Source organism: Saccopteryx bilineata, chromosome 5 (genome assembly GCF_036850765.1).
Source record: "Saccopteryx bilineata isolate mSacBil1 chromosome 5, mSacBil1_pri_phased_curated, whole genome shotgun sequence".
Lineage (NCBI taxonomy): Eukaryota > Metazoa > Chordata > Mammalia > Chiroptera > Emballonuridae > Saccopteryx > Saccopteryx bilineata.
The window spans coordinates 154,400,279-154,425,365 of NC_089494.1; the positions used below are offsets into that span (position 1 = coordinate 154,400,279).

A 25,087-nucleotide genomic window follows, 5' to 3' on the forward strand; every position below is an offset into this window, starting at 1 on the left:
AGCCGAAGAAAGGAGATAATAAAAATCAGAGCAGAAATAAATGAATTAGAGAACAGAAAAACTATAGAAAAAATTAATAGAACAAAGAGCTGGTTCTTTGAAAAGATCAACAAAATTGACAAACCCTTGGCAAGACTTACCAAGAAAAAAAGAGAAAGAACTCATATAAACAAAATCCAAAATGAAAGAGGAGAAATCACCACGGACACCATAGATATACAAAGAATTATTGTAGAATACTATGAAAAACTTTATGCCACTAAATTCAACAACCTAGAAGAAATGGATAAGTTCCTAGAATACAACCTTCCTAGACTGAGTCAAGAAGAAGCAGAAAGCCTAAACAGACCTATTAGTAGAGAAGAAATAGAAAAAACCATTAAAAACCTCCCCAAAAATAAAAATCCAGGCCCTGACGGCTATTCCAGCGAATTTTATCAAACATTCAAAGAAGACTTGGTTCCTATTCTACAGAAAGTCTTCCAAAAAGTTGAGGAAGAAGCAATACTTCCAAACACATTTTATGAGGCCAACATAACCGTCATACCAAAACCAGGCAAGGATGGCACATGAAAAGAAATCTACAGACCAATATCTCTAATGAATACAGATGATAAAATACTAAACAAAATACTAGCAAATCGAATACAACAACATATTAAAAAAATAATACATCATGATCAAGTAAGATTCATCCCAGAATCTCAAGGATGGTTCATCATACGTAAAACGGTTAACGTAATACACCATATCGACAAAACAAAGAACAAAAACCACATGATCTTATCAATAGACGCAGAAAAGGCTTTTGATAAAATACAACACAATTTTATGTTTGACTCTCAACAAAATGGGTATAGAAGGAAAATATCTCAACATGATAAAGGCCATATATGATAAACCATCAGCTAACATCATATTAAATGGCACTAAACTGAAGGCTTTCCCCCTTAAATCAGGATCAAGACAGGGTTGTCCACTCTCTCCACTCTTATTTAATGTGGTACTAGAGGTTCTAGCCAGAGCAATCAGATAAGACAAAGAAATAAAAGGCATCCATATCGGAAAAGAAGAAGTAAAGGTATCACTTTTTGCAGATGATATGATCCTATACATCGAAAACCCCAAGGAATCCACAAAAAGACTACTAGAAACAGTAAGCCAATACGGTAAGGTCGCAGGATACAAAATTAACATACAGAAGTCCATAGCCTTTCTATATGCCAACAATGAAACAATTGAGAAGGAACTCAAAAGAATAATCCCCTTCACGATTGCAACAAAAAAAATAAAATACTTAGGAATAAACATAACAAAGAATGTAAAGGACTTATATAATGAAAACTATAAACCATTGTTAAGGGAAATCAAAAAAGATATAATGAGATGGAAGAATATACCTTGTTCTTGGTTAGGAAGAATAAATATAATCAAGATGGCTATACTACCCAAAGCAATATACAAATTTAATGCAATTCCCATCAAACTTCCAATGATATTTTTTAAAGAAATAGAGCAAAAAATCATCAGATTTATATGGAACTATAAAAAACCCCGAATAGCCAAAGCAATCCTAAAGAAAAAGAATGAAGCTGGGGGCATTACAATACCTGACTTCAAACTCTATTATAGGGCCACGACAATCAAAACAGCATGGTATTGGCAGAAAAATAGACACTCAGACCAATGGAACAGAATAGAAAGTCCAGAAATAAAACCACATATATATAGTCAAATAATTTTTGATAAAGGGGCCAACAACACACAATGGAGAAAAGAAAGCCTCTTCAATAAATGGTGCTGGGAAAACTGGAAAGCCACATGCAAAAGAAAGAAACTGGACTACAGTTTGTCCCCCTGTACTAAAATTAACTCAAAATGGATCAAAGATCTAAACATAAGACCTGAAACAATTAAGTACATAGAAGAAGACATAGGTACTCAACTCATGGACCTGGGTTTTAAAGAGCATTTTATGAATTTGACTCCACAGGCAAGAGAAGTGAAGGCAAAAATTAATGAATGGGACTACATCAGACTAAGAAGTTTTTGCTCAGCAAGAGAAACTGATAACAAAACAAACAGAAAGCCACCTAAATGGGAAATGATATTTTCAAACAACAGCTCAGATAAGGGCCTAATATCCAAAATATACAAAGAACTCATAAAACTCAACAACAAACAAACAAACAATCCAATAAAAAAATGGGAAGAGGATATGAACAGACACTTCTCCCAGGAAGAAATACAAATGGCCAACAGATATATGAAAAGATGCTCATCTTCTTTAGCTATTAGAGAAATGCAAATCAAAACTGCAATGAGATACCACCTCACATCTGTTAGATTAGCTATTATTAACAAGACAGGTAATAGCAAATGTTGGAGAGGCTGTGGAGAAAAAGGAACCCTCATACACTGTTGGTGGGAATGTAAAGTAGTACAACCATTATGGAAGAAAGTATGGTGGTTCCTCAAAAAACTGAAAATAGAATTACCTTATGACCCAGCAATCCCTCTACTGGGTATATACCCACAAAACTCAGAAACATTGATACGTAAAGACACATGCAGCCCCATGTTTATAGCAGCATTGGTCACAGTGGCCAGGATATGGAAACAATCAAAAATCCCATCAATAGATGACTGGATAAAGAAGATGTGGCACATATACACTATGGAATACTACTCAGCCATAAGAAATGATGACATCGGATCATTTACAGCAAAATGGTGGGATCTTGATAACTTGATACGAAGTGAAATAAGTAAATCAGAAAAAACCAGGAACTGCATTATTCCATACGTAGGTGGGACATAAAAGTGAAACTTAGAGTCATTGATAAGAGTGTGGTGGTTACGGGGGGGAGGGGGGAAAGGGAGAGGGAAAGGGGGAGGGTGAGGGGCACAAAGAAAACTAGATAGAAGGTGACAGAGGACAATCTGACTTTGGGTGATGGGTATGCAACATAATTGAACGACAAGATAACCTGGACTTGTTATCTTTGAATATATGTATCCTGATTTATTGATGTCACCCCATTAAAAAAATAAAATTATTTATAAAAAAAGAATCAAATCAAGACTAACAGCAGAACTGGTTAGTAAAAAACACCAAAATAATCAGCAGGCAAAATTCAAGATGGTGGCAAAGTAGATGGATGTTACACTCAACTCCTGCCAGGAGTTACAACTAAATTTAATTACAATCATTCTGAATAACCAACTTTAAACTAAATGAAGAGTAATCTTATAACCTCCTAAGAAACAAAAGTCACAGTCCCACACCAGGACACCATCTCAGAGTTCCAGAGATAGAAAGAGAAGTCTCCATAATTTTTGGTGTAAAAAACCAGGGGGATTGAGGTTGAGGTTGATGATTGAGGCTGAGGAAAACAGAGGGCTACTGGTGTTCCAGGCAGTTTTCCTTAAAGTGTATGCACACCTCACACACATACTTAAACTGACTCCCTCTGAGTTCAAGCACTGGTGCAACTGTAAGAAAGGCACAAGAGACAAAAAGGAAAGAAATGAATTGGACAGAATCAAGGCAAAAGCTGGAGAAACAGCCTTCTCCCAGGCAGAAGTGCTGGCAGAGGCTATAATTGTATCTTTGATAAAGTATTCACCACAGAAAGTCCAGCAGATGGCATATCTGAATCTAACCAATATGGTCACAAGTTTGCCCTGCCCCAGTGATTACCTAAGCCCACTGCACCCTATTTCTGAGCCCAGCCAAGGTGTTTCAAGTGGTTTTTCCATATGAGTGTCCTGTCTTAGTTAATGCCTCAGAATTTCCTAAAATCTCAAACAAGCAGCACCTGGCCTCAGCACGTTTGTACATCTTGCAAAGTAGCCTCAGGTCCTGCAGTAGTAGCTGCCAATGGTTTGCAACTTGGCCTCTTGCCCAGACACTTCCAAGTCCAGCACAAGAAGCAGACATCTGCAAATTAATTTTTTTTGTGTGTGAGAGAGATAGATATAGACAGAGAGAGGAACAGATAGGGATAGACAGACAGAAAGGGAGAGAAATGAGAAGCATCAATTTTTTGATGTGGCACCTTAGTTGTTCATTGATTGCTTTCTAATATGTACCTTAACTGGAAGGCTACAACCGACCAAGTGACACCTTGCTCAAACCAGCGATCTTGAGCTCAAGCTGGTGACCCTTCCTTAAATCAGATAAGCCTATACTCAAGCTGGCGACCTTGAGGTTTCTAACTCGGTTCCTAAACATCCCGTTCTAACTCACTATCCACAGCATTACCACCAGGTCAGGCTGCAAATCATTTTGCAACTCCATACCAGGTGGTCCTAGGAAAGAACACAGGTGAAGGCTGACTGTGGCTTACAAATTCCAGAGATTCCCAGATTCAGCACACCCAGTGGACAGCTTCAGACCATATAAAACTATTACCACTAATTCTCTTTCTCTCAAAAACTTATCCCAGTATATCATGTATTTTAATTCAATTAGAACATATATTTGTTTCATTTTATACAGAGTTCATTTTGTTATTCATTTTTCTGTAGCTTTATTGATATATACTAGTATTCTAATCATTTTAGAAAATTTTAATTCTGGTAAAAAACAAAATTAAGTAATTGTATATGTTATGCCAGTATTCTTTACATTGATATTCATAAACAAAATCAATCTTGTTGTTGGTTGAGCTGTATTTACTAGTAGCATGATTTTTTAAATATTTTGCAAGACATATTTACTAGTTGTCACATATATGCTTAGTTTCTTGGTAATATAAAGGGAAGTATACATAAACATATAATTCCAATTCTCACGCAAATTCCCACTACCCTACACCACAAAAAAATATCTTTTAAGAAACCCACAATGTTAAATACCAAAACATTTCTCTGCTGGTCCTCTGTATATAGACACTTTCCAGTCTTATCTCTTTCTCTCAGTTCCATGGCAATGCCTCCCAAGTGGCTGCTGGAGCAATTAAATTGCCTCAGCATAACTAGAAGAAGCAGACACTATCTCAGGAGCATTTTCAGATAAGGTAAAGTTTATCCTAACTGTGCAACAAAATAAAAATATGCAAGTGCCATTTGGGTCAGAGAGGCAGCTAAGGAACTCTATGCCTACTTAAGAAGCCGATTATTCTATACCTCACTCAGTTTAGTGGCTGACTCATTCTAGCAGTTCCTACTTAAATCCATTAAATTGGTGAAACATCAAGCTGAACGGAAGCAATATATACCATGATTTCTAAAAAAGTCAAAACAAAACTGGAAACTATCAACCTTAGAAAATGAAGTGATGGAGTATTCAAATAACTCCCCACTAAATATGGGCATATAAAAATACTCCATGTCAGAAATCAGGAGAGAAATGCAAATTAAAACGGCTATGACACATTACTTCACACTTGTCAGAAGGGCTTTCTCTTACAAATCCATAAAAAACCAGAGATGATGAGGATGTGGAGGAAGGAAACACTTCTCCAGCATTGCCTGCCTGCAAGCAGTTTTTCAATTTCTGCTCCCCTTTCCGAACTTTCAAAATTGCACTTTAGTATATATGGCTGCAAGACAGAAACACTAGAAACACATTGATGCCAAGTGCGCTTCCCTGCTGCCACCTCGTGTGCACCTTGGGAATAACAGCTCAGATCAGTTCATCTGGATAAATACATCAGTTGGGTGTTTTGCGTTATCTATCAATGTTGAATCCAAGGCTATCTATAAGAAAGTTTTATAACTTGTAAATATAACGAATTTCTAGTTACAGTTACTACTTCTTTCAACGTTAATTGTCGTGAAAGCAAGAATTATTCTTGGTATCATTTCAATCCTTTGATTTTGGCTGGAACTTGCTCCATAGAACATACAATAATGGTCTCTGTTACATGTGCTTCTCTGCTGCCACCTCATGTGCATCTTGGGAATCAAGCATCAGAACAGGTCCAAAGGAATAGTTTGGTACAGAGCATTGTCTTTAAATGTTGATTTCAATTTTCCATTTCTGGAAAGGTTTTGTGTATCCTCAGTGGTTTGTTTTCTGAAAATCTCTGGGTTCAACTTATTTTTCTTCTTTACTTCCTGCCATGCTTTCATAAAGCCTTTGAAAGTGCTCATCATATACTGGGCACTGTGCTAGGAATTCATGTCCGTGCACTCAATGACTTCCCATTCTACTCTCTTAACTTCTGTCTTTTGAAATTCTTTTACATAAATCAACTTCATGTATTGTAAAATAGGATGTGCTTTGATTTGACAAGTATGTTGAATTTTAACAGCTTTTTTATTATAAAAAAGTATTCTTATAGCAGAAGTGGAAGAAAAATGATCTCAAAAACAACAACAACAAATTTTCATACAGATATATCTACTGTTAATATTAGGACATTTTCTTTCCATATTCTTTGTTTACGTATTATATTTCTGTATGTTTATATACTCAGGTACATTGGGTGTGTGTACATCTGTGTGCATAAATGTGCATTGCACATGAGCATATCTCTCTGTGTCAAGAGTGTCTGTGATTTGTGGATATCTGTGTACATATGTAAATGACTATTTATTCGTTCATTCAGGAAACACTTATTGTATTTGATTAATTGCCAGGAACTGCGCTCGACACTGGTTGCCTATAGTGAATGAGACAGTCTCACTTTCTGTCTTTATAAATACTACACTGTAATGGGGTAGACAGAAAGAGAAAAATATACATAAATAAAATAAACATAAGTGTAAGAAGCACTTAATTTGGTAGTGCAATATCTTTGGTGTCAGTTATGATTTATTGTGGTGATGTTCAGTATATCTGTTTCTCAGAAGGCAGAGCTGAGACATAAGTCTCAGTTTTTCAGCAATGCGTGTTCTCGGTATAAAATGGAGAAAATATAAAAGTAATGAAAGCAAGACCCTGGGAGGTGTTCTTTTAGCAAAAGAACCTAGCTTCTATGTAGTGACCAATGCTCAGTTAAATTAATGATGTCCAAAGCTTAGGAGATCTCTCAGTCTGGATTGCTGCCACAGCACAAGAGAAAGTGTATGTTAGAAAAGGGGTCACTTTGTGCTAAACAATTAGAAATACTGATTATGCCCTTGAATTTCAAGAACAAATAAAAGTCTTCTGATGTTGGCACCACAACAGACTAATTATCATTTTATTTTTTAATTACCTCTGGTTTTCTCTAGTAAATTTTTTCACCAAAGACAATGGCTTGCTCTCACCAGAGAGCGCAGTAGATAAAGCATCACACCCATACGCTTATATCATAGGGTTGGCCCTGCGTCAAGGCACATACAAAACAGATTGATGTTTCTGACTGTCTGTCTGTCTTTTCCCCTCTTTATCCTGCCTCTAACATGAATAAATATATAAAAGAAAAAATGAGAATGGCTTTTTTGTTGTTGTTTTTTGCAGCTTAAATTGAATAGAAGAATGAATTATGTTTTACAAAATCTCACCCTAGGAGGAAATAAATGGTAAGGTTGTAAAGTACCATATTTCCCCATGTATAAGAAGCTTCCCTGTATAAGATGCACCTTATTTGGGGGGCTCAAAGTTTGAGTAAATGATAGCAAAAGCGAATAAATGAGAAATGCAAGTAAAAAATTCTACAACCACTGTATAAGACACACCCAGTTTTCTAACCCTACATTTTTCAAAAAAGATGAGTCTCATTCATGGGAAAATATGATATACACCCACAAAATGTCTCTGTGAACATTCCTGTTTTTCTTTTTCTTTTCCAGAGACAGGGAGAGAGTCAGAGAGAGGGATAGATAGAAACAGACAGACAGAGAAAGAGTTCTTATTATGTGCCAGGTCACAGATCAATCATTAGTTTTTCGTTGTGACCGCTTATTTGTTCATTGACTCCTGTTTCATATGTGCCTTGATCAGGGGGCTATATCTCATAGAGTGACCGCTTGCTCTAGACAGCGACCTTGGGCTCAAGATGGTGAGCTTTGCTCAAACCACATGAACCCAAGCTCAAGATGGCACCCTTGGGATCTGAAACCTGAGTCCACCACATTCCAGTCAATTGCTCTAACCACTGCACCATTGCCTGCTCACGCTGTGAACATTTTTTCTTTTACTTTCTAGTTAATTTGTATTACTGTTTACTATATAAAGTGTGAGGACAACAAGAAACATGCTTTATATCATTTTAAGGTTAGAGGTAGTTGAAACTTGCTTGAAAGAAAATACAGGATTATCTGTGGGAAATATTTTCCAAGTGTGCATCTCTGCTGCCACCTCTTGTTCACCTTGGGAATAACAGCTCAGAGCAGTTCACCTGAAAAAACACAGCAGTTGGGAGTTGTGCTTTATCTATCAATATTGAAACCAAGACTATTTAGAAGATACTTTTATAACTTGTAAATATAAGGAATTTCCAGTTACTGTTTGCTACTCGTTTCAATGTTAACTCTAGTGAAAGCAATAGACATATTTGATATTATTTCAATCCTCTGAAGTTGGCTGAAACTTGCTGCATAGCACATACAATAATGGTCTCTGTTACATGTGCTTCTCTGCTGCCACCTTGTTTGTGTATGCATGCAAATTACTATTTATTCTTTCATTCATTAAAACTTATTGTATTTCTATTATGTTCCAGGCACTGTGCTCTACAGTGGTTGCCACTGTAAAAGATGCAGGCATTTTTCTAACGTAACATTTTTCTAAAAAGATGAGTCTAATACATGGAGAAATATGATATACACCCTCCAAATGTCTCTGTGAACATTTCTTTTATTCCTTTTTTTTTTTACAGAGACTGGGAGAGAGTCTGTGAAAGGAATAGATAGGGACAGACAGACCAAAATGGACAGAGTTTTTATTATGTGCCATGTCACAGATCAATCATCAGTTTTTCGTTGTGACCCCTTACATGTTCATTGACTCATGTCTCATATGTGACTTGACCAAGGGACTACAACTGATCCAGTGACCGATTGCCTGAGCCAGTGACCTTGGGCTTAAGCTGGTGAGCTTTGCTCAAATCATATGAGCCCTTGGTCAAGCTGGCCACCCTGGAATCTCAAACCTGAGTTCCCTGCATTCCAGTCGAATGCTCTAACCACTGTACCATCGCCTGCTCAGGCTGTGAACAGTTTTTTTTTAGTTTCTCTGGATTTTTTTAGTATCCTGGTTCTTAATATAGGTAGAAAGGCTGTGTATTTTAAAGTTTTCTTGCCATAAAATATATTGATCAGAACATTTTACAATAGATTTCTTTTTGTAGTTTTTATTTCCAATAATATTAAGGTATCTTGCATTTTGAATTGTGATTTTGAGGGGGGGTTATATAGGAATAATTTTCTTACCGTCAAAAAATGGAATTTTTTTGGTAATTTCTATTACTGCTTACTATATTAAGTGTAATGACAACAAGAAACATGTTTTATATCATTTCTAAGGTTTGAAGTAGTGGAAACTTTCTTGAAAGAACATACAGGATTATCTGTGATAAATGTTTTCCAAGTGCGCTTCCCTGGCTCAACCTCATGTGCACATTTTGAATAACAGCTCAGATGAATTCACCTGGAAAAATACATCAGTTGGGTGTTGTCCGTTATCTATCAGTGTTGAATTCATCTAAAAGAAACATTTACAACTTGTAAATATAAATTCTAGTTACTGCTTTCTAGTTCTTTCAACGTTAATTGCAGTGAAAGCAAGACATATACTTGGTATCATTTCAATCCTCTGAAGTTGGCTGGAACTTGCTCCATAGCACATACAATAATGTTCTCTGTTACATGTGCTTCTCTGCTGACACCTCATGTGCACCTTGGGAATCACGCCTCATTACTGGTGCAAAGGAATATTTTGGTTGACAGCGTTATCTATAAACTTTGATTCTAATTTGCAGTTTCTGTAAAGATTTTATGTATCCTTAGTGGTTTGTTTTTTGAAAATCTCTCGGTTCATCTTGTTTTTTTCCTTTCTTTCCAGCCATGCTTTTATAAAGCCTTTGAAAGTGCCCATCATATACCAGGTACTGTGCTAGGAACTCATGTACGTGCACTCAATGACTTCCATTTCTATGCTTTTAACTTCTGTCTTTTTAACTTCTTTTTTTTCTTTATTTTTCTGAAGCTGGAAACGAGAGAGACAGTCAGACAGATTCCCACATGCGCCCGACCGAGATCCACTCGGCATGCCCACTAGGGGGCGAAGCTCTGCCAACCAGGAGCGGATGCTCTGCACCCCCGGTTCATAGCCCTGTTGAGACCAGAGCCACTGCAGCGCCCGGGTTATCTTTGCTCCAATGGTGCCTTGGCTGTGGGACGGGAGGAAAGAGACAGAGAGGAAGGAGAGGGCGAGGGGTTGAGAAGAAAATGAGCGCTTCTCCTGTATGCCTTGGCCAGAAATCAAACCCCGGACTTCTGCACGCGTGGCCAACGCTCTACCACTGAGCCAACCAGCCAGGGCTTAACTTCTTTTACATACATCTACTTTGTGTATTGTAAAATAGGATGTGCTTTGATTTGACAAGTACGTTGAATTTTAACAGCTTTTTCATTATAAAAAATGTATTCTTATTGCAGGAGTGCAAGAAAAATGATCTAAAAACAAGAACATCAACAAATTTTCATACAGATATATCTACTGTTAATATTAGGACATTTTCTTTTCATATTTTTTGTGTACCTCTTATATTTCTCTGTGTATATATACTCTGGTATATTGGGTGTGTTTACATCTGTGTGCATTGATGTGAACTGAACCTGAGCATTTCTCTCTGAGTCCACAGTGTCTGTCATTTGTGTAATCTGAGTACGTATGCAAATGAATATTTATTTAGTCATTCAGGAAACATTTATTGTATTTCTATTATGTGCCAGGCACTGTGCTTGACACTGTTGGCCAATAGTAAATAAGACAGACTCATTTTTTGTCTTTATGAATACTACACTGTCATGGAGTGACAGAAAGAAAAAAATATACATAAATAAAAGAATCGTAAGTTTATCAAGCACTGTATTTGGGAGTGGAATATCTTTGGTGTCAGTTATGATTTATTGTGGCGAGGTTCAGTATATCAGATTCTCAGAAGGCAGAGCTGAGAAATCAGTCTCGGTTTTTCAGCAATGCATGTTCCCAGTTATAAAACTACAAAAATATAGAAGTTATGAAACAAAGACCCTGGGAGGTGTTCTGTGAGGAAAAACCCTAGCTTGTATGTGGTGACCAATGCTCAGATAAATTCTGATGTCGAAAACTTAGGAGCTCTATTAGGAGTCTGGACTGCTGCCATGGCACAAGAGATAGTCCATGTTAGGAAAGGGGTCACTTTGTCTAAACAATTAGTAATAGTGATTATGCCCCTCAATTTCAAGAGTAAAGAAAAGTCTTCTGGTGTGGTCACCACAGCAGACCAGATTATCATTTTATTTTTTAATTTCCTCTGGTTTTCTCTAGTAAATTTTTTCCCCAAAAGACAAAGTCTTGCTCTCACCAGAGAGCTCAGTAGTTAAAGCATCACACACATATGCTAATGTCATAGGTTTGCTCCTGGGTCAAGGCACATACAGAAACAAATTGATGTTACTGACTATCTGTCTGTATTTTCCCCCCTTTATCCTGCATCTAACATGAATATCTAAATTAAAGAAAAATGACAATGGCTTTTTTTTGTTGTTTTTGCAGCTTAAATTGCAGAGAAGAATGAGTTATGTTTTTCAAAATCTCACCCCAAGAGGAAATAAATGGTAAGGTCTTAGAGTCCCAGAGTTCCCCATGTCTAAGAAGCCTCTCTGTATAAGACGCACCTTAATTTTGGGGCACATATTTTGTGAAAATGATAACAAATGCAAATAAACGGAAAATGCAAGTAAAAAATACTACAACCACTGTATAAGACGTACGCAGTTTTCTAATTCCACAATTTTCAAAAAAGATGAGTCTTATACATGGAGAAATATGGTATACACCCTCCAAATGTCCCTGTGAACATTTCTTTTTTTCCTTTTTTTTAACAGAGACAAGGAGAGAGTCAGAGAGAGAAATAGATAAGGACAGACAGACAGAAATGGACAGAGTTTTTATTAAGTGCCAGGTCACAGATAAATCATCAGTTTTTGGTTTGACCCCTTACATGTTCATTGACTCCTGTCTCATATGTGACTTGACAAGGGGGCTACAACTGATCGAGTGACTGATTGCTTGAGCCAGTGACCTTGGGCTTAAGCTGGTGAGCTTTGCTAAAATCATATGAGCCCTCGGTCAAGCTGGTGACCTTGGAATCTCAAACCAGGGTTCCCTGCATTCCAGTTGAATGCTCTAACCACTGTGCTTAGCCTGCTCAGGCTGTGAACACTTTTTTTTTACATTCTCTGGATTTTATTCAGTATCCTGGTTCTTAATATAGGTAGAAAGGCTGTGTATTTTATGGTTTTCTTGCCATAAAATATATTCATCACTACATTTTTGAATAGGTTTCTTCTTGTAGTTTTTATTTCCAATAATATTAAGGTATTTTGCAACTTGAATTGTGATTTTGAGGGGGGGTTATTTTGGAAAAATTTTGTTATCGTCAAAAAATGGAATTTTTAGTTAATTTCTATTACTGCTTACTATATTAATTGTAATGACAACAAGATACATGCTTTATATCATTTCTAAGGTGAGAGGTAGTGGAAAATTCCTTGAAAGAACATACAGAATTATCTGTGGTAAATGTTTTCCAAGTGCGCTTTCCTGCCTCAACCTCATGTGCACCTTTGGAATAACAGCTCAGATGAGTTCACCTGGAAAAATACATCAGTTGAGTGTTGTGCATTTTCTATAAATGTTGAATTCAAGGCTATCTAAAAGAAACTTTTATAACTTGTAAATATAAGGAAATTCTTGTTACTGCTTGCTAGTTCTTTAACGTTAATTGTAGTGAAAGCAAGATAAATACTTGGTATCATTTGAATCCTCTCAAGTTGGCTGGAACTTGCTCTATAGCATGTACAATAATGGTCTCTGTTACATGTGCTTCTCTGCTGATAACTCGTGTGCATCTTGAGAATCACGCCTCATTACTGGTGCAAAGGAATATTTTGGTTGACAGCGTTGTGTAAACTTTGATTTAATTTGCAATTTCTTTAAAGATTTTATGTATCCTTAGTGGTTTGTTTTCTGAAAATGTCTTGGTTCATCTTGTTTTTCTCCTTTCTTTATAACCATGCTTTCATAGAACCTTTGAAAGTGCCCATCATATACCAGGCACTGTGCTAAGAACTCATGTATGTGCACTCAATGAATTCCATTTCTACGCTTTTAACTTCTGTCTTTTTAACTTCTATTTTTTCTGTATTTTTCTGAAGCTGGAAAAGAGAGAGTCAGACAGATTCCCGCATGCACCCGACCGAGATCCACTCGACACGCCCACCAGGGGTCGAAGCTCTGCCAACCAGGGGAGGATGCTCTGCACCCCCAGATCATAGCCCTGTTGCGACCAGAGCCACTGGAGCGCCCTAATTTTCTGTGCTCCAATGGTGCCTCAGTTGCGGGAGGGGAAGGGAGAGACAGACAGGAAGGAGAGGGGGAGAGGTGGAGAAGCAGATGGGCGCTTCTTCTGTATGACCTGGCCGGGACTCGAACCCTGGACTCTGCATGTGAGGCTGACGCTCTACCACTGAACCAACCAGCGAGGGCTTAACTTCTTTTATATACACGTACTTCGTGTATTGTAAAATAGTATGTGCTTTAATTTGACAGGTATGTTGAATTTTAACAGCTTTTTCATTGTAAAAAATGTATTCTTATTGCAGGAGTGCAAGAAAAATGATCTCAAAAACAAGAACATCAACAAATTTTTATACAGATATATCTACTCTTAAAATTAGAACATTTTTTTCCCATATTTTTTGTGTACCTCTTATATTTCTCTATGTATATATACTCTGGTACATTGGGTGTGTTTACATCAGTGTGCCTAAATGTGCATTGCACATGAGCATATCTCTCTGTGTCCACAGTGTTGGTCATTTATGCATATCTGTGTCCGTATGCAAATGAATATATATTCATTCATTCAGGAAACATTTATAGTATTTCTATTATGTGCCAGGCACTCTGCTCGACACTGTTTGCCTATAGTGAATGAGACAGACTCACATTTTGTCTTTATGAATACTACACTGTCATGGGGTGACAGAAAGAAAAAAATATACATAAATAAAATAATCGTAAGTTTATCAAGCACTGTATTTGGGAGTGGAATATCTTTGGTGTCAATTATGATTTATTGTGGCGAGGTTCAGTATATCAGATTCTCAGAAGGCAGAGCTGAGAAATCAGTCTCGGTTTTTCAGCAATGCATGTTCCCAGTTATAAAACTACAAAAATATAGAAGTTATGAAACAAAGACCCTGGGAGGTGTTCTGTGAGGAAAAACCCTAGCTTGTATGTGGTGACCAATGCTCAGATAAATTCTGATGTCGAAAACTTAGGAGCTCTATTAGTCTGGACTGCTGCCATGGCAGAAGAGAAAGTGCATGTTAGCAAAGGGGTCATTTTGTCTAAACAATTAGTAATAGTGATTATGCCCCTCAATTTCAAGAGGCAAAGAAAAGTCTTCTGGTGTGGTCACCACAGCAGACCAGATTATCATTTTATTTTTTAATTTCCTCTGGTTTTCTCTAGTAAATTTTTTCCCCAAAAGACAAAGTCTTGCTCTCACCAGAGAGCTCAGTAGTTAAAGCATCACACACATATGCTAATGTCATAGGTTTGCTCCTGGGTGAAGGCACATACAGAAACAAATTGATGTTACTGACTATCTGTCTGTATTTTCCCCCCTTTATCCTGCATCTAACATGATTAACTAAATTTAAAAAAATTACAATGGCTTTTTTTTTGTTGTTTTTGCAGCTTAAATTGCAGAGAAGAATGAGTTATGTTTTTCAAAATCTCACCCCAAGAGGAAATAAATGGTAAGGTCTTAGAGTCCCAGAGTTCCCCATGTCTAAGAAGCCTCTCTGTATAAGACGCACCTTAATTTTGGGGCACATATTTTGTGAAAATGATAACAAATGCAAATAAACGGAAAATGCAAGTAAAAAAATACTACAACCACTGTATAAGAGGCACCATGTTTTCTAACCCCACAATTTTCAAAAAAGATGAGTCTTATACATGGGGAAATATGGTATACACCCTGGAAAAGTCTCTGTGAATATTTCTTTTTTTTTCTATATTTTCTTTTACAGAAACAGGGAGAGAGTCAGAGACAGGGATAGATAGGGACAGACAGAAAAAATGGAGATTTTTTATTACGTGCCAAGTCACATATCAATATTCAGTTTTTGGTTGTGATCTCTTACATGTTCATTGACTCCTGTCTCATATGTGACTTGACCAGGAGACTACAACTGATCGAGTGACCGATTGCTTGAGCCAGTGTCCTTGGTCTTAAGCTGGTGAACTTTGCTCAAATCATATGAGCCCATGGTCAAGCTGGCGCCCTTGGGATCTCAAACCTGGGTTCCACGCATTCCAGTTGAATGGGCTAACCACTGAGCCATCACCAGCTCAGGCTGTGAACATTTTTTTCTTTTATTATCTCTGGATTTTATTTAGTATCCTGGTTCTTAGTATGGGTTGAAAGGCTGAGTATTTTAAGGTTTTCTTGTTCTAAAATATATTTATCACTGCCTTTTTCCATAGCTTTCCTTTTGTAGTTTATAGTTCCATTAATTTTAAGGTGTTTTACAACTTGAATTGTGATTTTGAGGGGGGGTTATCTAGGAGTGAATTTTCTTACCTTCAAAAAAGGGATTTTTAGTTAATTTCTATTACTGTTTACTATATTAAGTGTAATGACAACAAGAAACATGCTTTATATCATTTCTAAGGTTAGAGGTAGTTGAAACTTGCTTGAAAGAACATACAGGATTATCTGTGGTAAATGTTTTCCAAGTGCACTTCCCTGCTGCCACCTCATGTGCAACTTGGGAATAACAGGTCAGATCAGTTCACCTAAAAAAATATATCAGTTGGGTTATCTATCAAGGTTGAAACCAAGGCTATCTAAAAAGAAACTTTTATAACTTGTAAATATAAGGAATTTCTAGTTAGTGCTTCCTCCTTCTTTCTACTTTAATTGTAGTGAAAGCAAGAGATGTACTTGGTATCATTTCAATCCTCTGAAGTTGGCTGGAACTTGCTCCATAGAACATACAATAATGTTCTCTGTTACATGTGCTTCTCTGCTGACACCTCGTGTGCATCTTGGCAATCATGCCTCATTACTGGTGCAAAGGAATATTTTGGTAGACAGCGTTGTCTATAAACTTTGATTCTAATTTGCAGATTCTTTAAAGATTTTATGTAAACTTAGTGGTTGTTTTCTAAAAATCTCTCAGTTCATCTTGTTTTTCTTTTTTCCTTCCAGGCATGATTTCATAAAGCCTTTGAAAGTGCCCATCATATACCAGGCACTGTGCTAGGAACTCATGTACGTGCTCTCAATGACTTTCATTTCTATGCTTTTTACTTCTGCCTTCTTAACTTTTTTTTTCTTTATTTTTCTGAAGCTGGAAACGAGAGAGACAGTTAGACAGACTCCCGCATGCGCCTGACACAGGTCCACTCGGAATGCCCACCAGAGAGCGAAGCTCTGCCACCAGGGGCCAATGCTCTGCACCCCTGGGTTGTAGCCTTGTTGTGACCAAAGCCACTCTAGCACCTGGGGCAGAGGCCAAGGAGCCATCTGCAGCTCCCGGGTTATCTTTGCTCCAATGGTGACTCGGCTGCGGGAGGGGAAGAGAGAGACAGAGAGGAAGGAGAGGTGGAGTGGTGGAGAAGCAGATGAGTCTTCTCCTGTGTGCCCTGGCCGGGAATCAAACCTGGGATCTGCACTCGAGGCCGACCGACGCTCTACCACTGAGCCAACCAGACAGGGCTTACCTTCTTTTATATACATCTACTTCGTGTATTATAAAATAGGATGTGCTTTGATTTGAAAAGAATGTTGAATATTAACAGCTTTTGCATTATAAAAAATGTATTCTTATTGCAGGAGTGCAAGAAAAACGATCTCAAAAGCAATCACAACAAATTTTCATACAGATATATCTACAGTTAATATTAGGACATTTTCTTTCCATATTCTTTGTGTACCTCTTATATTTCTTTATGTATATATACTCAGGTACATTGGGTGTGTGTTCATCTGTGTGCAGAGATGTTAATTGCACATGAGCATATCTCTCTGTGTCCACAGTGTCAGTTATTTGTGGATATCTGTGTATGTATGCAAATGACTATTTATTCATTCATTCAGGAAACATTAATTGTATTTCTATTATGTGTCAGGCACTGTGCTCAACATTGGTTTCCTATAGTGAATGAGTCAGACTCACTTTCTGTCTTTTTGAAAACTACACTCTCATGGCGTAGACAGAAAAAAGTATATATACATGAATAAAATAATCGTAAGTTTAACGAGCTCTGAATTTGGTAGTGCAATATCTTTGGTGTCATTTATGACTTATTGTGGCAAGGTTCAGTATATCAGTTTCTCAGAAGGCAGATCTGAGACATAAGTCTCGGTATTTCAGCAATGCATGTTCTGCAGATATAAAACTGAGAAAATATAGAAGTTTTGAAACAAAGACCTTGGGAGGTGTTCTGTGAGCAAAAGAACCCAGCTTGTATGTCGTGACCAATGCTCAGATAAATTCTGATGTCCAAGGCTTAGGAGGTCTCTCAGTCTGGACTGCTGCCATGGCACAAGAGAAAGTCCATGTTAGGAAAGGGGTCACTTTGTGCTAAAAAATTAGAAATAGTGATTATGCACCTGAATTTAAAGATGAAAGAAAAGTCTTCTGGTGTTGTCACCACAGCAGACTAGATAATCATTTTATTTTATTTACCTCTGGTTTTTTCCAGAAAATTTTTTTTCCCAAAAGACAATGGCTTGCTCTTACCAGAGAGCTCAGTAGTGAGAGCATCACACCCATACGCTAATGTCATAGGTTTGCTCCTAGGTCAAGGCACATACAGAAACAGGTAGATGTTTCTGACTATCTGTCTTTTTCCCTCTTTATCCTGCCTTTACCATGAATAAATAAATAAAAGAAAAAATGACAATGGCTTTTTTGTTGTTGTTTTTGCAGCTTAAATTGCATAGAAGAATGAATTATGTTTTTCAAAATCTCACCCAGAAGGGAAATAAATGGTAAAGTTGTAAAGTACCATATTTCCCCATGTATAAGAATCCTCCCCATATAAGACACATCTTAATTTTGGGTCATAAATTTTGAAAAAATGATAACAAATGCGAATAAATGGGAAATGCCAGTAAAAAATACTCAACCAGTGTATAAGGCGCACCTAGTTTTCTAACCCCAAATTTTTCATAAAATATGAGTCTTATACATTGGGAAATATGGTATATACCCTCCAAATGTGTCTGTGAACATTTCTTTTTACCTTTTTTTTTAAGAGACAGGGAGTCAGAAAGAGGGATAAATAGGGACAGAGAGACAAAAATGGAGAGTTTTTTATGTGCCAGGTCAGAGATCAATCATCTGTTTTTCGTTGTGACCCCTTATATGTTCATTGACTCCTGTCTCATATGTGCCTTGACCAGGGGGCTATAGCTGATCGAGTGACCGCTTCCTCGATCCAGCAACCTTGGGCTCAAGCTGGTGAGCTTTGGTCAAACCACATGAGCCCATGCTCAAGCTGGCGCCATTGGGATCTCAAACCTGCGTCCTTCGCATTCCAGTCAAATGCTCTAACCACTGTGACATCGCCTGCTCAGGCTGTGAAGATCATTTTCTTTTACATTCTCAGGATTTTATTTAGTATTCTGGTGCTTAGTATGGGTGAAAAGGCTTTGTATTTTAAGGTTTTCTTGCCCTAAAATATATTCATCACTACATTTTTCCATAGGTTTCCTTATGTAGTTTTTATTTCCATTAATTTTAAGGTATTTTGCAACTTGAATTGTGATTTTGAGGTGGGTGTTATTTAGGAGTAAATTTCCTTACCTTCAAAAAGGGATTTTTAGTTAATTTCTATTACTGTTTACTATATTAAGTGTAATGACAACAAGAAACATGCTTTATATCATTTCTAAGGTTAGAGGTTGTTGAAACTTGCTTTTAAGAACATACAGGTTTAACTGTGGTAAATGTTTTCCAAGTGCGATTCCCTGCTGCCACGTCGTGTGCAACTTCTGAATAACAGCTCAGATTAGTTTACCTGGAAAAATATATCAGTTGGGTGTTCTGCTTTATCTATCAATGTTGAATCCAAGGCTATCTAATAAAAACATTTATAACTTGTAAATATAAGGAATTTCTAGATACTGCTTGCTACTTCTTTCAACTTTAATTGAAATGAAAGCAAGAGATATACATGTTATCATTTCCATCCTCTGAATTTGGCTGGAACTTGCTCCATAGCACATACAATAATGGTCTCTGTTACATGTGCTTCTCTGCTGCTACCTTGTGTGCATCTTGGGAATCATGCCTCAGTACAGGTCAAAAGGAATAATTTGGTAGAGAGCATTGTCTATAAACGTTGATTCCAATTTGCCGTTTCTGTAAAGGTTTTGTGTATCTTTAGTGGTTTGTTTTCTGAAAATCTCTCTGTTCATCTTGTTTTTCTTCTTTCCTTCTACCATGCTTTCATAAAGCCTTAAAAAGTGCCCATCATATACCAGGCACTGTGCTAGGAGCTCATGTTCCTGCACTCAATGAATTCCCATTCTACTCTTTTAACTTCTGTCTTTTGAACTTCTTTATATAAATCTACGTCATGTATTGTAAAATTGAATGTGCTTTGATTTGACAAGTATGTTCTATTTAAAATGCTTCTTTATTATAAAAAAATGTATTCTTATTGCAGAAGTGCAAGAAAAATGATCTCAAAAACAACAACAAATTTTTATACAGATATATCTACTGTTAATATTAGGACATTTTCTTACCATATTCTTCGTGTAATTATTATATTTCTCTATGTATATATACTCAGGAACATTGGATTTGTGTACATCTGTGTGCATAGATGTGCATTGCACTTGAGCATATCTTTCTGTGTTCACAAGGTCTGTCATATTTGGATATCTGTGTATGTATGAAAATGATTATTTATTCATTCATTAATTCAAGAAACACTTATTGTATTTCTATTATGTGCCAGGCACTGTGCTCAAAACTGATTGCCTATAGTGAATGAGACAGCCTCACTTTTTGTCTTTATAAATACTACACTGTCATTGGTAAACAGAAAGAAAACAATATACATAAATAAAATATTGGTAAGTTTAACAAGCACTGAATTTGGTAGGGCAATATCTTTGGTGTCACTTATGATTTATTGTGGCGAGGATCAGTATATCTGTTTCTCAGAAAGCAGAGCTGAGACATAAGTCTCAGTTTTTCAGCAATACATGTTCTCAGGTATAAAACTGAGAAAATATAGAAGCTATGAAATAAAGACCTTGGGAGGTGTTCTGTGAGCAAAAGAACTTAGCTTGTATGTCATGACCAATTCTCAGATAATTTCTGATGTCCAAAATTAGAAGGTCTCTCAGTCTGGATTGCTGCCATGGCACAAGAGAAAGTGCATGTTAGGAAAGGGGTCATTGTGTGCTAAACAATTAGAAATAATGATTATGCCCCTGAATTTCAAAAGTAATGAAAAGTCTTCTGGTGCTGTCACCACAGCAGACTAGATTATCATTTTATTTTTTAATTACCTCTGGTTTTCTCTAGTAAATATTTTCCCCAAAATACAATGGCTTGCTCTCACCACAGAGCTCAGTAGTTAAAGCATCACACCCATACGCTAATGTCATAGGTTTCCTCTTGGGTCAAGGCACATACAGAAACAGATTGATGTTTCTGACTCTCTGTCTGTCTTCCCCCCCCCCTTTATGTTGCCTCTAAAATAAATAAATAAATAATATAAGAAATAATAATGGCTTTTTTGTTGTTTTTGCAGCTTAAATTGCATAGAAGAATGAATTATGTTTTTCAAAATCTCATCCCAAGAGGAAATAAATGGTAAGGTTGTAAAGTACCATATTTCGCCATGTAGAAGAAGCCTCCCTGTATAAGACGCACCTTAATTTTGGGGCACAAATTTTGAGAAAATGATAACAAATTTGAATAAATGGTAAATGCAAGTAAAAATACTACAATCACTGTATAAGACGCACCCAGTTTTCTAACCCCACATTTTTTAAAAGAGATGAGTCTTCTACATGGGGAAATATGGTATACACTCTCCAAATGTCTCTATGAACATTTCTTTTTTCTTTTTTTTTTTTTACAAAGATAGTGAGAGAACCAGAGTGAGGGATAAATGGGGACAGACAGAAAGAAATGGAGAAAGTTTTTATTATGTGCCAGGACACAGATCAATCATCAGTTTTTCTATGTGACCCTTTACATGATCATTGACTCCTGTCTCATATGTGCCTTGACCAGGGGGATACAGCTCATAGAGTGACCGCTTGCTCGAGGCAGCGACCTTGGACTCATGCTGGTGAGCGTTGCTCAAACCACATGAGCCCATGATCAAACTGGAATCCTTGGGATCTCAAATCTGGGTCCTCCGCATTCCAGTAAAATACTCTAACCCTGTGTGTCATCCCCTATTCAGGCTGTGAACATTTTTTTTTACTTTCTCTGAATTTTATTTATTATCGTGGTTCTCAGTATGGGTGGAAAAGCTGTGTATTTTAAGGTTTTCTTGCCCTAAAATATATTCATCACTACATTTTTTCATAGGTTTTCTCATGTAGTTTTTTTTCCATTAATTTTAAGGTATTTTGCAACTTGAATTGTGATTTCAAGGGGAGGGTTATTTAAGAGTGAATTCCCTTACCTTATAAAAAAGGAATTTTAGTTAATTTCTATTACTGTTTACTATATTAAGTGTAATGACAACAAGAAACATGCTTTATATGATTTCTAAGGTTAGAGGTAGTGGAAACTTGCTTGAAAGAACATACAGGATTATTTGTGGTAAATGTTTTCCAAGTGCGCTTCCCTGCCTCCACCTCGTGTGCACCTTTGGAATAACAGCTCAGATTAGTTCACCTGGAAAAATACGTCTGTTGGGTGTTGTGCATTATCTATCAATGTTGAATCTAAGGCTATCTAAAAGAAACTTTCATAACTTGTAAATATAAATAAATTCTAGTTATTGCTTGCTACTTCTTTCAATGTTAATTGTAGTGAGAGCAAGAGATTTATTGGTATCATTTCAATCATCTGAAGTTGGCTGGAACTTGCTCCATAGCACATACAATAATGGTCTCTGTTACAGGTGTTTCTCTCCTGACACCTCGTGTGCATCTTGGGAATCACGCCTCATTACTGTTGTAAAGGAATATTTTGGTAGACATTAAGTTTGATTCAAATCTAAACTTTGATTCTAATTTGCAGTTTCTGTCAATATTTTATGTATTCTTAGTGGTTTGTTTTCTAAAAATCTCTCGGTTCATCTTCTTTTTCTCTTTTCCTTCCAGCCATGCTTTCATAAAACCTTTGAAAGTGCCCATCATATACTTGGCACTGTGATAGAAACTCATGTACATTCACTAAATGACTTCCATTTCTACACTTTTAACTTCTGTCTTTTAACTTCTTTTTTTTCTTTATTTTTCTGAAGCTGGAAACTAGAGAGACAGTCAGACAGACTCCCGCATGCGCCCGACTGAGATCCACTCGGCACGCCCACCAGGGGACGATGTTCTGCAACCCCGGGTCGTAGACCTGTAGCGACCAGAGCCACTCTTGTGCCTGGGGCAGAACCAAGGAGCCATCTCCAGCGCACGGGTTATCTTTGCTTTAATGGAGCTTCTGCTGCGGGAGGGGAAGGGAGAGACAGAGAGGAAGAGGAGGGGGAGAGGTGGAGAAGCAGGTGGTTGCTTCTCCTGTGTGCCGTGGCCGGGAATCAAACCCGGGACTTTTGCATGCGAGGCCGACACTCTAGCACTGTGCCAACCAGCCAGGGCTTAACTTCTTTTATATACATCTACTTCGTGTATTGTAAAATAGGATGTGCTTTGATTTGAAAAGTATGTTAAATTTTAACATCTTTTTTATTATAAAAATGTATTCTTATTGCAGAATTGCAAGAAAAATGATCTCTAAAACAACAACAAATTTTCATAGAGATATATCAACTGTTAATATTATGACACTTTCTTTTTCTATTCTTTGTGTACTTATATTTCTCTATGTATATATACTCAGGTACATTGGGTTTGTGTACATCTGTGTGCATAGATGTGCATTGCACATGAGCATATCTCTCTGTCCACAGTGTCTGTCATTTCTGGATATGTGTACGTATGCAAATGATTATTTATTCATTCATTCATTCAAGAAACACTTATTGTATTTCTATTATGCCAAGCACTGTCCTCAACGCTGGCTGTCTATAGTGAATGAGACAGACTAACTTTCTGTCTTTATGAATACTACACTGTCATGGGGTAGACAGAAAGAAAAGAAATATACATAAATAAAAAAATCGTAATTTTAAGAAGCACTAAATTTGGTAGTGCAATATTTTTGGTGTCAGTTATGATTTATTGTGGTGAGGTTCAGTATATCAGTTCCTCAGAAGGCAGAGCTGAGACATAAGTCTCAGTTTTTCAGCAATGCGTGTTCTTAGGTAAAACTGAGAAAATATAGAAGTTATGAAGCAAAGACCCTGGGAGGTGTTCTGTGAGAAATAAATCCTAACTTTATGTGGTGGCCAAAACTCAGATAAATTCTGATGTCCAAAGCATAGGAGGTCTCTCAGTCTGGACTACTGCCAAGGCACAAGAGAAAGTGTATGTTACGAAAGGGGTCACTTTGTGCTAAGCAAATAGAAATAGTGATTATGCCCATGAAATCCAAGAGTAAAGAGAATTCTTCAGGTGCTGTCACCACAGCAGATTAGATTATCATTTTATTTTTTAATTACCTCTGGTTTTCTCTAGTAAATTTTTCCCCCAAAATACAATGGCTTGCTCTCACCAGAGAGCTCAGTAGTTAAAGCATCACACTCGTACGCTAACGTCATAGGTTTGCTCCTCGGTCAAGGCACATACAGAAACAGATTGATGTTTCTGACTCTCTGTCTGTCTTTTTACCCCTTTATGTTGCCTCTAAAATAAATAAATAAATAAAATAAAAAATGACAATGGCTTTTTTGTTGTTGTTTTTGCAGCTTAAATTACATAGAAGAATGAATTATGTTTTTCAAAATCTCACCCCAAGAGGAAATAAATGATAATGTTGTAAAGTACCATATTTCCCCGTGTGTAAGAAGCCTCCCTGTATAAGACGCACCTTAATTTTGGGGCATTAATTGTGAGAAAATGATAACAAATTCCAATAAATGGGAATGCAGGTAAAAAATACTACAACCACTGTATAAGACGCACCCAGTTTTCTAACTCCACATTTTTCAAAAGATATGAGTCTTATACATGGAAAAATATGGTATACACTCTCCAAATGTCTCTGTGAACATTTCTTTTTTCTTTTCTTTTTTTTACAAAAACAGGGAGAGAGTCAGAGAGAAGGATAGATAGGGACAGACAGACAGAAATGGAGAAAGTTTTTATTATGTGCCAGGACACAGATCAATCATCAGTTTTTCTTTGTGACCCCTTACGTGATCATTGACTCCTGTCTCATATGTGCGTTGACCAGGGGGTTACAGCTGATCTAGTGACCACTTGCTCGAGCCAGCGACCTTGGACCAATGCTGGTGAGCTTTGCTCAAACCACAGGAGCCCATGTTCAAGCTGGCGCCCTTGGGATCTCAAACCTGGGTCCTGCTGCATTCCAGTTAAATACTCTAACCCCTGCGTCATCACCTGTTCAGGCTGTGAACATTTTTTTTTTACTTTTTCTGAATTTTATTTAGTATCGTGTTTTTCAGTATGGGTGGAAAAGCTGTGTATTTTAAGGTTTTCTTGCCCTAAAATATATTCATCACCATATTTTTACATAGGTTTCCTTATGTAGTTTTTATTTCCATTAATTTTAAGGTATTTTGCAATTTGAATTATGATTTTAAGGGGAGGGTTATTTAGGATTGAATTTCCTGACCTTCAGAAAAGGAATTTTTCAT

General features: G+C 37.0%; 1 long non-coding RNA gene across 3 annotated transcripts in view; it reads left to right on the plus strand.

Moving 5' to 3' along the window:
- LOC136338177 (uncharacterized) overlaps positions 1 to 14,913 on the plus strand; it is a 45,917-nt gene extending 31,004 nt beyond the window's left edge. For 2 of the 3 annotated variants that reach the window (XR_010731928.1, XR_010731927.1), the window contains 4 exons: positions 10,085 to 10,483; positions 11,639 to 11,700; positions 13,303 to 13,696; positions 14,852 to 14,913. This is a non-coding gene — a long non-coding RNA (uncharacterized lncRNA). Of the gene's footprint in view, positions 1 to 7,396; positions 7,459 to 10,084; positions 10,484 to 11,638; positions 11,701 to 13,302; positions 13,697 to 14,851 lie in introns of all 3 variants that reach the window. The other variant, XR_010731926.1, reaches the window with a different exon arrangement.
- Positions 14,914 to 25,087: the final 10,174 nt, after the last annotated feature.